Below are 14,166 nucleotides of genomic sequence, written 5' to 3' on the forward strand. Positions count from 1 at the left end.
TGTATTATCACACACACAATGCCTTTTGGCTTTTGGGAGGCAGATATTTGAGATTTGAGATGTGTTATGGCCAGAAGGATGTTGGAATATGATCACAAGGTCAGATAAGGGTCTTTATGATACACATGGGATGAACATGCAAACAGTAAACTATTGTGGGATAATTATATTAGTCATACAAGATGGGAATTAAGAGTGTATGTGTATGGGATATGGTTTAGTTACTTGTTGTGACCATGTACCTGACGTGCACAAGCAGAGAGAGAAAGGTTTACTTCAGCTTACAGTTTTAGGGGATGCAGTCCATCATGGTGGGTGAGGCATTGTAGGAAGAATGGGGCAACCACCTCTCCATAAAAGTTGGGGAGCCCCCCCACCCACCCATAGCCACAAAGGCAACTCCTACAGGAGGACCTAACTGAAGACTGCCTGAGAGACCAAGGATTGTTGACCAAGACAATGCCAGCCAATCAGGAACTGCTGTTTAGAAAAGATGCTTTCTTGAAACCAATGGGGACACGGGTGGAGTGTATTAAAGGAGCTCGCTGCAGCATTCAGATGAGCTTGCTGCCCTGTTTCTCACCTGTTCCTGGAGTCTGTGTCTGTCACTGACTCCGAGCCACCTCACCTCCAACCCCCAAGGGTAAGTAGGGTGGGGTGGTGCGTATTCCAGGGTACATGGAAGCAGGTGTGGTGGTCATAGATCGCATTCGCATCCACAGTTCTGAAGTAGAGTGAACAGGGAGCGGATCTGGGCTGTCCGTCTCAAGGTGACCTACTTCTTCTCCTAGAGGTTCCACAGCCTTGCAAAACAGTGCTACCAACTGGGAACCAAGTGTTCAAACACATGAGCCTGTGGGGAACACTTCACATTCCAACCGCCACCACATTATACAAACATGTGTAATGGGATGGTGTGTGTGTGTGTGTGTGTGTGTGTGTGTGTGTAAGTTTGTGTGAGAGGGGGAGAGAGGGATGGAGGGAGAGAGAGGGAGGAAGGGAGGGAGGGGAAGAGAGGGAGAGGGAGAGGGAGAGGGAGAGGGAGAGGGAGAGGGAGAGAGAGAGAGAGAGAGAGAGAGAGAGAGAGAGAGAGAGAGAGAGAGAGAATGAATATGGGGAGGCTGTCTTAGGGAGATACAGAGAGGAGAGCATTGTAGGGCGTGTCTGCAGCTGTGAGCTCTTTCCAGAGTAAATATTTAGAAGCACCCATTTCGAACATGGGTTTTGAAAGTCTGTTTGCACTTTATATTCTACGTGTTGGGATGACAGCTGAATGTGTGCATAAAGACATTGGGCTTGGAGAATATGCATAGCTGCAGATGCATGTAAACTTTCAGGTTAGGAAGGGTGGGTACGTACGTACTGGCAGAGCGCCTTCAACGTGGGCAACTGAGCATGTGTGTACAACTGAAAGAATACCCATGTTGTGCAGACCACCATGACCTCTGAATTTACCCAAGGTTCCCAAGCATGCGCTCCTCTCTCCTCCAGCTAAAACTCTATCTGGGCTGTTCTGTCCTTGAAAATTGGTCTCCTGAGGAGGTACACAGGACAGGGCACTAACTCAGGTGAGTGAGCATCTATATCAGAGACTTCTCCAGAACCGGTTGCCTAGGAAGACAATTAAATAAATAAAAATGTTCCCGGGTCTCTTTAGCTGCTTGCAGAGGGAGGGAAGGGCAGAATTTAGGGGAGAGAGAGACTTTAAAAGGGAGGAAAAAGAACCAAGCTAAGAAGGAAAAGGAAAGGGAGGAAGCAGGCAAGTGGATGAGCAATTTAGTTGCGCCCGAGGCGGGAGAGCCTCTGTGGCAGCGGCGGCAGCAGCAGCAGCAGCAGCAGCAGCAGCAGCAGCAGCAGCAGCAGCAGCTAAAGGGCTGACAAGTTGTGTATGTTTTCTGTGCCCATTAACTCGCTTAACTGATGAAAAAATGCAGTTAGCAGCACCCTGATGTGCCACTGCTGGAGGAGGCCTGGCCAAGCCACTTGCCTCCAACTGGGATCCTGAGGACCTCCTCAACCTGAGACAGGCACCGTCAGGCAGTGACAAAGTGGTCCCCAGCCTGGGCATGGAAGAAATGAAGCCCTGGCCACTGGAAATCAAGAGCCAATGTCTCAAGTTGGTGACTACCTCTCTGGGCATCTTTTGAATGAGGCTAAGTTTCCACATAATATAATCTTAGGAAGGGAAAAGAGGAAAAGGGTAGATGGGCTAGGTCGAGGAGGTGGATAACAGAAGTGACGATTTGGCTTATAGGGAAACAGCTTGTATTTTTCTCAACCTCTGCTGCTATAGAGCTTGACACCGATTTGATATGAGGCATTAAGTAAACATTTACTGTATGCCGTAAGTTTCTCTGGATCCTGGGTGTCCAATACCAAAAAAATACATGTGGTGTGGTTTCTGGCTCCAGGTAAAGGGAGAGAAAGGCAACTGAATGCTCTAGAAAGAACACATCAGAGAGGACATGGGTTTTGGTCTCAGCACTGTACCTTTCTAGTCATTTGACCATGGCTGACTGCTGACTGCTGAGTCTCGTTCCCTCCTTTGTCTCTCTTGTTGTCCCCAGCAAGGGATATGCAGCGTGCCTGAGCAAGCTGGCACCTTTAAACTTGGCACTGAGCTTCACAATGACATGAGGGTCCCTCTGGGGAAAACAGCAACAGAAAACCGAGAAGATCACTCGTGGCATTTGTTAGAGAGAAGAACATTTTCTCTGTCGTTAGATTCCAGTCACCTTGGTGACAGATGCTGCAGGCCACCAGTCCTGGGCAGATGACAGTCTCTCCAAGCCTTGGGTTTACCTGGGAAATGGAGATCCTGGTGACTCCTACCAGCATCTTGTGGGGATTGAGATAAGGCATTAGAAACCGTTAGCAGAATGTTGGGAATGAGTAGCAAACAAATGTTTATTTGTTATTATCTTCGGGAACTGGGGATATCTAGGCTTCCTTCCAAGAACACTCTGGTAATCCACTGTTTTAAGTTAGAAAGCATTAAGGGCTCTACGAAGGCTGGGCAAGCAAGTACTCTTTAGGAAGCCAGACCCGTCTCCAGAAGGAGCCAAGGGACTGTGGCGTTAGGAGCAATCTGTAGATAAGGCTACAGAGAAAGATGTAGGATTTGAGACTCGGCAGAAGCAAGGGAACTTCTGGGTTCTTGACAGCATTTTTATTTATTTATTTATTTATTTATTTATTTATTTATTTATTTATTTATTTATTTATTTATTTATTTATTTGGAATCGTCTTCCTGGGCTGCCTGCTAGAGAGATCTCAGGCACCTGAACCAGGGGGCCTCCCTTACCTACATTTTTGGCCTTCACCTGTCCCGCATCCAAAAGCCAATCACCTTTTCCTGCCGCCTCTCTTCCAACCCGGAAGTCCTGCCTACTTCTCGCCCAGTGATTGGTCCCCTGAAATCTTTATTCATTAGGGGAAGGTTCTGCTACATTTTACCTCAACAAAGACTAAATCCCAGAACGGTGGTGTTCAACTCTACCCGTGGTGACACCCTGTTTTTCCACGCAAGGCACAGATGGGTACTCAGGATACTCCCGGGAGTAACTTTGGCTGCCTGAAGAAGAAGGAACAGTTCACACACCCACTTCCTTAGGAGGAACTAGATCAAATAACTAACGCTACTAGCAATACAGTTACCACGCTCACTGCCTGCTTCCTGGGTGACTGGTGCTATCCCAAGTGTTGAACTCATTTTTTTAACCTAATGAGTCTGGTTAGTGTTGTCGTCTGGAATGTTGCCTGTCTTGTTGGCTCGACCACAATTCACCGCATCCTTCCCATTCTCTGGCTCTTATGTTATGTCCCCCTTTTCTTCCATGTTCCCCGAGCCTTGGTGCAGTGGGACTGGGGTTAGTGGATTGATATAGACTTCCTGTTGAGTGCCTTAGGGTTAGGCACTCAAGAGTCATTTGTTCTCAGCACTCTGACAGTTGTGAACATTATCTGCTACTGAAGCTTCTGTAGGCTTCTCTGGCCACAGTCGAGGCACAATGCATTGGGAATACACATACATATTTAGAAAGCAGTTTGACAACGCGTCCATTTAGTGAGACGACCACGTTTGGTTCTGGAGAGTTGAGGGTGGATGTGATCAGGATACAGGCTAACATGCTTGAAAATGTTAAAGAGTAAACGAAAGCTATTCTATAACTAAAACAAATCCTTACCATTACCATTAGGGTGGTGCCCTCATCCTCTCCTCTTGTTGATGAGCAAGGGGAGGGACGAGCTTTAAGGAACTGTACCCCCAATAAGTCATCTCTCCACCTCACAATGGGTCTTCTGCAGGCAAAAGATCACGTCAGGGCATTGGGGCAAGTCCAAAGCAAAGCCTCGGCCCAAGCCTTGAAAGGAGAAAGAGTGAAAGATGCTCAAATACAGCTGTGAGTTGATGTAGGTAGTGTCTTCCTCTCTGCCTTTATTTTTGTCCATACTTTTCTTAGGTAAAATGTTTGTTGTAATGTGAAACAAACCAGCAAACCAAGTTATCTTGACAGAATACAGTTACCTAGCACGCTCTTCCTTGACATCACCTAGGAGTCTAAGACCATTAAGGCTATAGGGGAAGCTGGAGCCTCAGCTCCCTTTCACCCCAAGGTGCTGAGGCTCTGCCCCTTACAGAGCTCACTGTATGCCTGCTTAAAGACCCTGGGACTGTTTGGATTGTTTTCTGAAGTCAGGAGGTAAACTCTGACTCTAGGCTCCGAGCTTGCTGTCGCTGGAGGGAGTTTGCTGAGAGGTTCAGACGCAGCCAGGCAGCTAGTTTATGCAGAGGGCAGCTGATCCTGCAACTCTCAAAATGGCTCCCTGCTAGAAAATAAGCCCCCAGTGCCTCCCAAAGGCAGCCCAGGGCTTCTGCTTGGCTCACATAAACACCACTGGGCCTTGAGGTCTCAGAGAAGGTCCTGAGATAGGAGGAGGATGGCTTTCACCAATTAGACCCTCTCAACAACGCAGGTATTTGCTCATCCCACCATCTGAACCTCTGATTCTTCCCTTACCCATTTGCTTATCTCCAAGCACTTCCACTTCTTCCTTTGGCTGCTAGGAGCCTCTCTCCAGACCCAGCTACCTCTTAGAGAGAGGGGAAGATAACAGAGCTTCCAAGGAGATGCCCAAGACACAGGAGGAAGAGCTAGAAGCTGGGCTGCTAGAGCCAGACAGCATTCGGGAGGCCCTTAGGACTGAGAGCAAATATCTGAGGACCCAGTGGAACAACTTGGGAAGCCCTGGTCCTCCCATCCATCCTGCTTTGGGAGCAGGCCTCTGCTGCAGCTCCACCTGCAGGAGAGAAGAAAGCTGCTCAAGGGAGCAAAAGGGCCAGCCACTGTGGTGGTAGATAAAGGTAGCAGTCTCCCAAGCTCCGGTACTCTCTGCTTGAATATGTGGCCTTATTTATGCCTGGCTAAAGATCATTAAAGCCTTTTTGCTGGGGATGGGGTGGTGGTGGCCTACAAGGAGAGTGGATTAATATTAGAACACCCTGTCGCAGCTGGAGAAAAGGCGGGATTGATTTTATAGGGAGTTTAGTCAGAGCCGCGTGTGAAACCCTGCGGGTTGCGCTGGAGTGTATCCATCTCCTCCATTAGGAAGGCCCCATGGGAATATTCAGCCGCAGTGTTTATTATGACCAAAGCTGCGTATCACAGAGCGTGGGCTGCCCCTGTGCAGTTCCCTTTTAGCGACTGCTCAAGCTCCTAGAGACTCTAACCTGGGGTCTCACACGGCTGTCTTCACCAGCCAGACTTCGCAGCTGGACCACGAAGGCGCTGACACTGTGCAGAAGCGCTCTTTTGTTCCCTAGTTCTAGCAGGGCAGCTCTAGAGAGCCCCCTGCTGGAAGACTCCGGTGAGCCCCGTCTACTGTCTCCTTCCTAGAACTTGCCAGAGCCTCTCAAACATACTTAGATTTCTTCTCAGCCTCGTATAAAGTCTAAAGATGGAGCTAAGAAAGTGTGGTCTGTCTTTTCAGAGCACACGAATCAAAGCTTGGAAGACTTGATTCTTTAGAGCCTGCTTAAAAGTTGGCTGGGTGACCCTTTAAGAGTCAGATGCCTCTTGTCAGCTGGTGACCCTTGGGCAGGTGTGGCGACTTCTCAAGGTTTAGTTTCTTCATTAGTTCTGCTTTACACAGGTGTGTTAAGAATTAAGTGGTTACCACAAGAAAGTTCCCAGTACATGAAAATCACCCAACGCTAGTCAGTGCTACTGTGTTATCAGATGGCAATTCCAGTACATTCTAAATGGAACTCAATTTGCAAGCATTTAGTTTAAACAAAGCCCCCTTGGAACACCTTTATTGTGGAAGGCATAGTTTGCCTGTGGACTCAAAATGTCTGTAGGGTCTTGTTCATCGGGCTTTCTTTCTGACTGAGGTGCTCATGGAGAGGGCACAAAGCTCAGAGCCAACTGGGATAGCTCTGAACTTAGGAATGGTCTGGTCTGCCTCATCTCCTGGCATACAGACCCAGATATAACTGGCTGGGTCTGAGGTGATGTGAGCAGAGTCTGGGCCCAGTGGGACACTGGTTGAACAGGTGAGTAGCATAAAGGGTCTTATTTAAGGAACCAAGAATCATGGCTGGGAAGATGACTAAGTCAGGAGATGCCCAGGGTTTGATCCCTGGCACCCATATAAAAATCCTGGCATGGTGATAGAAGCTTGTCTCCTTGTAACTGGAGAGGTAGAGATAGCAGAGCTCTGGGGTTTGCTAATCTGCCAGCCCAGCCTAACTGGCGAATCCCAGGACAACTGAGGGGCCCTGTGAGGAAAAACAAGATGGATGGTACCTGAGAAAGAACCCAACTCAGGCTTGTCCTCTGTCCTTCATCTGTATTGACAGAAACTTGTGTGCTCATCTGAACACACACACACATGCCTCATTGCCACTTATTAAAATCACGCAAGCACATGCACACACATGCACACACCCCCATAAGCATGCACTCTCACACACACACATTACCTGCCCACCCACATCCACAAACAGAAGGAAGCCAAGAGTCTGGGCAAGAAGAACTCACACCTTACTTTACAGAGTTTCTGTAGCTCTTTGGGTAAATTCCCAACACGGTGCTCAGCAGTTCTGCCTTTTGGAACTTGATACTAAAACCCCAGACTCCATAGGAGCCAAATGACCTGGGTTCCAACTCTTGTTCTTCCTGCCATCGACTCCTCTGTTCCTCTGAAGAAGTTATGTCCTGCGCCTCAGTTTCCTGGTCTTTGAATGGTATAATAATGGCACTTGGGTTAAAGGTAATAACAGAGTTGAATGAGATGATGTGCAAAGTGTCCCCAGAAGAGCCTGGCAATTATAATCTTACAGTGTCAACTGCATGACATCTCAGTGGCCTTCCTGTTGTGGCCTCTGACATCTGACATACTGAGCTCCCCCTTACCCTCCACCCCCACTGTGGGGAATAGGGACTTGAAATCATTGTTTCCATGTTGTGAAAGTCCAGCCCAGGGATCATGGACACCATGAGAACTGGGTACAAGACACTGGAACTGTCGGGTTGAGTAGGGTAAATTGCAGTTACATTGGGGCTGTCCTAAACTTGCCAAGGAACAGCAAGGTCCAAAATGGAAGTGAGAGCAAAGACAGATGTCAGCTAGGAGGCTGCCAGGATTCAGAGTCAAGGTTAGGGGTGGAGGTGGTGGTGGTAGGGTTTCCATATCCAGGGAGCACAAAATGCAGAATCAGAATCAAAGGAAGGAAATCAAGAAGAGGGTAGTGGAGGTGCCAAACCTTGGGAGGAGCTTTGAGTGATTCAAACAGAAGAGATCAAGGGCGCTGTCCTTTGACAGTGGCTGGGTTTCAGGCCAGGAGCTTGGGTTTCACACAAGGAGCATGGTGTAGGTAGTGGTGAGGCTGTTGTGTAGGGAGTGGTGTAGGTGGTGGTGGGGCTGTTGTATAGGTAGGCTCCGAATGGAACCCCCTCTTTCTTGCACATACCTAGACATCTGGTACCTGCCAAGAGGTCCAAAGTTCTGGGAGGAAGGGCATGGCCAAAGGCTGCTGGAACCTCTGCTATATGAGTATCCACAGAAACCAAAAGCAAAAGGCCCCAAGGCTTGTGAGTCTTTAAAACAACAAACACTACGAAAACAGTTCTGTAAAATATTTACATAATAACCAGAAGATTAGAGTGGAAATTAAAACAACTCAAACCCTGCATCTAAGAGCTAATCATCACTAATGGTTTGGTCTCTTCCTTCAGCAGACTGAGGGGCTTCCAGGCTCCCACAGGGTCCCCCTTGTTGTCCTAATCGAAGGTACTCCTGAGAAACAAAAGAAGCCCCTGATGGTTGGTTAGCAATTGTAGTCTCAGAGTGAGAGCCCAAAGCTGTCCCCACAGCCCCCTCCCACTCTAGCCAGATTTCAACCTTCCAGCCCCTCTTAACTAAGCCAGCAATGCTTGGGGAATTTTGTACTGTAAGTTTCGTACGCATCTTCGCATGTGATCACACACGAAGGAGCCCAGCTCTGCAGGTTGCCCTGTTATCTGTTTCCCCCCACTCCCTTTTTCGACACAAAATGTCAAAGACATCTTCCCAGGTCAATAAGTATAGAACCACATTATCATTTTTAATGATTGCGCACCATCTCTCTCTTGTATGTCTCATGCTTTACTGAATTGCTCTCCTATTGATTGGCACGTAAGTAAAATTTTGCTGTTACAAATAAGGCTTTCACAAACACTCTTGTACTTATACTGTTTCCTACTTAGGCAATTATTCCCATAGGGTAAATTCGAGAACTATTAAATGAACAATCATACACAGTTTATACTCTGATAGATAAAACTGTATAGGTTTTTACCTGCTAGCCATGCAAAAGAAGAATCGTCTACTTTGTCATCTGGGTAATAAGCAAGGTGCAATTTGTGAGCTTTAAAGAAAGATCAATGCTGATCAGATGTGTAAAACCATCTCATTCCTTATCTTGGATTATGGCAGAGGCTGTGTGTTTTCTGTGTTTCCCAACCATTTGTATTTCTTCATTTGTGATTTGTTTGAACATTAAAAACCACGAGGGCTGGTGAGCTGGCTCAGCGGGTAAAGACACCTGCTGGCATGCCGGGTAACCTGAGTTTGAGCCTGGGACCCACAGAGTAGAAGGAGAGAACTCTCCTGAGTCAGTCTATGACTCCCACACATGTACCTTTACACACACAAACATACATAAACACACACACGCACACACACGCACACACACACATGCACTTTCGTGCTCATGCAGGCATACACAAAATAAATAATTAAATAAATAGGAATATTTTTAAATCATGAGGATAAAGCACAAATAGAAGAAAGTGCCATTTTATAAAAGAATATTGATTTAAGAAAAATAGTTATAATGAATTCCAAAATAATTGGAGTATGGTCTATATAATATTATCATTAAAAGGTCTTTTTTTTTTTTTAAAGAAAACATAGAGATAGATAGATAGGCAAAGACTGAAGACCTAACACATTCCGAAGGGTTAACAGGCCTGGAGACATGCAATTAAAATAGTGTTAATAAGAGGGCAACAGCAAAAGCCCCATAGGTTAATGGAAACCGTAGCTGGGATACTAGGAACTAGGTATACGTTTTTAAATTTTATTTTTTAATTACCTTACAAACAACAGGTTTCCTTATGGTCTTTTCACACCTATTTGGTTTTGGTTGATTTTGTCTCCTCCCGCAACCAATCTTCCTCGACCCCAACCCCATCTTTGGACTGTCCCTTCTGTTTTCATATCAAATATGTTCTCCATTTAAAGAAAAATAACAACAACCAAGACAAGCCGGCTGGCAAAGCTTGATGTCTGGCCACTGAGTCTGGCGATGTTAGTTGGATCCCTGGGACCCACCGGGTGGAAGGAGAGAGAACCAACTCGCACAAATTGTCCTCTGGCTTCCACAGGCACGTGAACACGTACAAGGACTAAATAAACAAAATCAAGTACACCCAGTAATCATTTTAAAGCATCCCCTTTGTTTCCAACTTCTCCGCGATGAGAATGATGAGTTTTCTAATTTTAAAGACCCCCCTAAAATAAATAAACCTCTAGAGCCATCCATAAAGCCTCCCAGCATCCTTTCTGTGGTTGGCTCTTTCGTGCAGCTCCTTGTGTGTGAATAGCCACAAAAGAAGACATTTTGTGCTAAGAGGACCTTTAAATGACATTTATTTGCCTCTTCTCCCCTCATTTAAAAATGAGCAGATTGCAGCCCGGAGTGGTTCAATGACCCAGCCAAGGTCTGCCAGCCAGAAAGACCCGGGGAGTGAGGGAGGGCCACCTCTGGAGACACCTCCAGGGTGTCACGCCCCACTCCCCTCCCCTGTTCCAGGTGCCTCTCTGCAGGAGCAGACCTGTACTAAGCAGTAGGTGGCCAGTTGTGGAAAAGGAAACCTGGAGTCTTTACTGAACAAGAGAGTGCAAGTCTGGTCAGGGCTGGAATGAAGCCAGCCTGAGCGAGCGTAGAGGAAACCAAGGCAGTTCCGACTGACTTTGGCTTTGTGGCCCGCAGACTAGTCCAGGCCTGCGGGCTGGGGCTGGAATTTCAGGTGCGGTTGGGGGACTTCCTCCAATCTCCCTGACCTAAGAACCACAGAGTGGAGCACCTGGAGCGGGGCCTGGGTTCAGCCTGCTCCTCAAGCCTCCCTCTCAGAGCAGGATGGTTTTGCTGAGGGATTTGCTGTTGAGGTTTTTTTCCTTTCCTTTCAGGACTCTGTCTGAGGCTCTGCTCCACAAGGGTTAGAGAGCAGCGTACAGCCTCTGGAAATCGGTTCCCCTGCCACATGACATCAGTGGGTTATATTGCAACTTTCCACATGGCTGCCCCGACACAGGCTGCTATGTTTATGAAAATTCTCTTGATACCAGCTAGGAGCCTCCTTGGCGCCGGAGGCTGTGTGCTGCTTGGGCTGTATTCTGTGCCGCTGACACAGGTTCTGGGGAAGGCCAGCGCCCTGCTCTCCTCACCCAGCACAGGGACACCTGTCTACAAGCTTTGGTTACAGAACTTCTGGCGCCTAGAACCGGGTCTCCTGACAGGAGGGGACAGCAGGTGGGGGTCAGGACCCCTGTGTGGCCAGTTCTCTCATTCTTTGTGGCTTTGGCTAAACCGTTTTACTGAACCCAGTGGCAACTTTTTCTTCTAGTCCCCCAAACCTGGGGAAAAGACCACTGTTCCTCATCAGTGATGGGAACCGGGACTCCGTGGATCTGGGAGAGAGGTCTGGGGAACTGAGGCAAGACATGCTGTCTCTGCCAGCTTTTGCTCTCTTTCTCCAAACGTGAGGGGTAAGGTTATTTACTTTCTCAGGTTTGCTGGCCTGCTTCTCTCCCTCCCTTTCCTCGTTTCCTTCTTCTAGCCCCCATTTCCCCCTCACTTCCTCTTTGTCACCACACCCACTTTCCTTTTAACTTGGGTTATTTTGAGATCGAGTTTTCCAGTGTTGCCCAGGCTAGCCTTTAACCCAATGACCCAGGCTGTCCTTAACTTGCCATCTCCTTCGTCAGTCACCCAAGTGGTGGGACCATAGGTGTGCACCACCATGCTTGGCTTTCCAGTTTTAATAAATAAGCACACCAAGTCACTATGTTGTGACACTTTCAAATCCTCAGCCTCTAAGATGAACCAAGATGATCCTACTGCTGATGCTCGAGGACCCACGTGTCCTGGGCAATCTCCACTATGTGTTGGTGCTTAGAAGGTTAACTCTGAGTAAACACACACTCTTCTTTAGCACAGGAAGCCCTTGGACGTGAGTGTCTCTCAGTGCTCCCGAGTGCTGTGATCCCAGGAGAGGGCCTTTCCTAGCCTCAACTGCCTGGTCCCTCTCTTAGTACTTATGGTGTTGTTAGTCACATTCTATCGAAACATTGTCTGTGATGGTAGCTAAGCTTAGCATGCAGCAGCCATGATCTGTAATAGTCATTCATTCAATACTCACTAATTCATTCCTAGGCCTTGGACACATGATCCAGTTGGGGGTCCACCATGATTCAGTATGCATTTTGAGATCCTCTCCACACCACCTCCCCCTGACCAAGGACAAGAGAACTGCAGCTAACATGAGCTGATGTCTCAGCGGGTTCCAGTTCCTGCTCTGTAGCCTCTGTATGTGCAACCCTTACAGCGACCCATAGCGGCGTACACTTCCCTTATCCTGCTCTCTGCTGCTTAGTAAATGGAGCCACGGGGAGGAGAGACGCATGGTCTGAGAGCGTCGATGATGCAATGTAGGTTCAAATGCAGACCGTCTGCCTTTAGATCTGATGACCTCAACCATCACATCATCTGACACCCCAAAAGCTAAGAGCAAATCTAATCTCCAAGACAGGACTACAAAGGGTCTCCTCGAGGAAGGTGGGGAAGGTCAAGGTCTAGTGAGTGGGGGCCTCTAGAGCAGAAACCTAGTCTGCACTCTGAAGATACACATGGCGAGAAGCCTCATCTCTGACCAGAAGTTGCTATGGTCTCCTCTGCCAAGAAAGGGAGCTGGCAGCAACTCCACCTTTGCCTACCCTGTCCCAGCAGAGCATCGGGCAGACGTTTATCATCCCAGGAGGACTATACTCCTTGCCCTTGGACATGTTATCATAGACACGGTGGGGTTCCTGTGCTTGGCGTGTGTGAGCTATGTATATGTGTGTGTAAGTATGTAGGTGGGTGTGCGCATGCGTGTTCAGATGTGCGTAAATGTGTGTGCATATGCAGGCTCTCTCACTGTGACTGAACTCAGCAATTCAGATAGAGTGGGTGGCTGGATTATAGGAATGTGCTATCACTGTGCCTGGTGCTTTACTTGGTGTCCTGGCTAGGTGTATGTCAGCTTGGCACAAGCTATTGTCATCTGAAAGGAGGGAATCTCAATTAGGAAAATGCCTTCATAACACCCAGCTATAAGACATTTTCTTAATTTCTGGTTAGTGGAGAAGCCCCTGCTCATGGTGGGTAGTGCCATCCCTGAGCTGGTGGTCCTGGGTTTTATAAGAAAGCAGACTGAGCAAAGCTATGGGAGCAAGCCAGTAGGCAGTACCCTTCCATGGCCTCTGCATCAGCTCCTGCCTTCAGGTTCCTGTCCTGTTTGAGTTCCTGCCCTGACTTCGATTGAGGATGAACCATGATATGGAAGAATAAGCCAGGGCTGGAGAGATGGCTCAGTTGTTAAGAGCACTGACTGCTCTTCCAGAGGTCCTGAGTTCAAATCCCAGCAACCACATGATGGCTCACAACCATCTGTCATGATATTTGATGCCCTCCTCTGGTGTGTCTGAAGACAGCTACAGTGTACTTATATATAATAAATAAATCTTTTTTAAAAAAAAGAATAAGCCATATAAACCATTCCTTCCCTAAATTGCTCTGGTCATGGTTTCATTGAAGCAATAGTAACTTGGTTTCTGGGGATCTGAACTCAGGTCCTCTAGATTGCACAGCAAGCACTTTACAGACTGAGCCATCTCTCTAGCCACACACTAGCTTTCAGGGACCAGCTTCTTGGAGTTCTATAAGAGGACGATACTGCCAGAAAGGGTTAAGAGGATACCCAGAAGACAGAAACTACCAGAAGGCGAACTCAGAACCCTGGAGTCCCTGATAGTGGAGACTCAGGTCAGATGAAGGACCTCCCATGTTTCCTCGCTCCCTGAAGCTCCGTCTGTCAGTCTAAACCACTGTAGGCTCAGTCCCAATCTCCTTAGGAGTGATTTAGAAGGGGCCTGCAGAGCAGTCATCCCTTCTATTATAATGGGCATGAGTCATAATTCTCAGCCACCGTAGGCCTCTCCCTGTCTCTGCCTCCTCCCTAAGGCTACTGCTCAGAGGCATTTAGGGTAGATTTAAGGTCAAAATCAAATCAGAGTCACCAAATTCGGTGTCAGGCCAGGCAGGAGGGATGGGAAGCTCGGAGTTATAGTCTGGAAGGTTTCGCAGCTCCTTGGAGACTATTAAGTGAGTATATTTTATGGCCAGACACAATGCTGAGCGAACCATCTATAAACCAATTACCAGAAACTTCCCTGCACACCTTGGAGAGCGCTCGTGGACTCGCGGGTGGGTGGGTGAAGAGGACCTGTGCCTTCCTGCCAATAGGTGTTCCCCAAGGTTCCACCTGCTGGTGGCATCCTGTCGGGCTCACCCCTCA

Source organism: Rattus norvegicus, chromosome 8 (assembly GCF_036323735.1).
Source record: "Rattus norvegicus strain BN/NHsdMcwi chromosome 8, GRCr8, whole genome shotgun sequence".
Taxonomy (NCBI): Eukaryota; Metazoa; Chordata; class Mammalia; order Rodentia; family Muridae; genus Rattus; species Rattus norvegicus.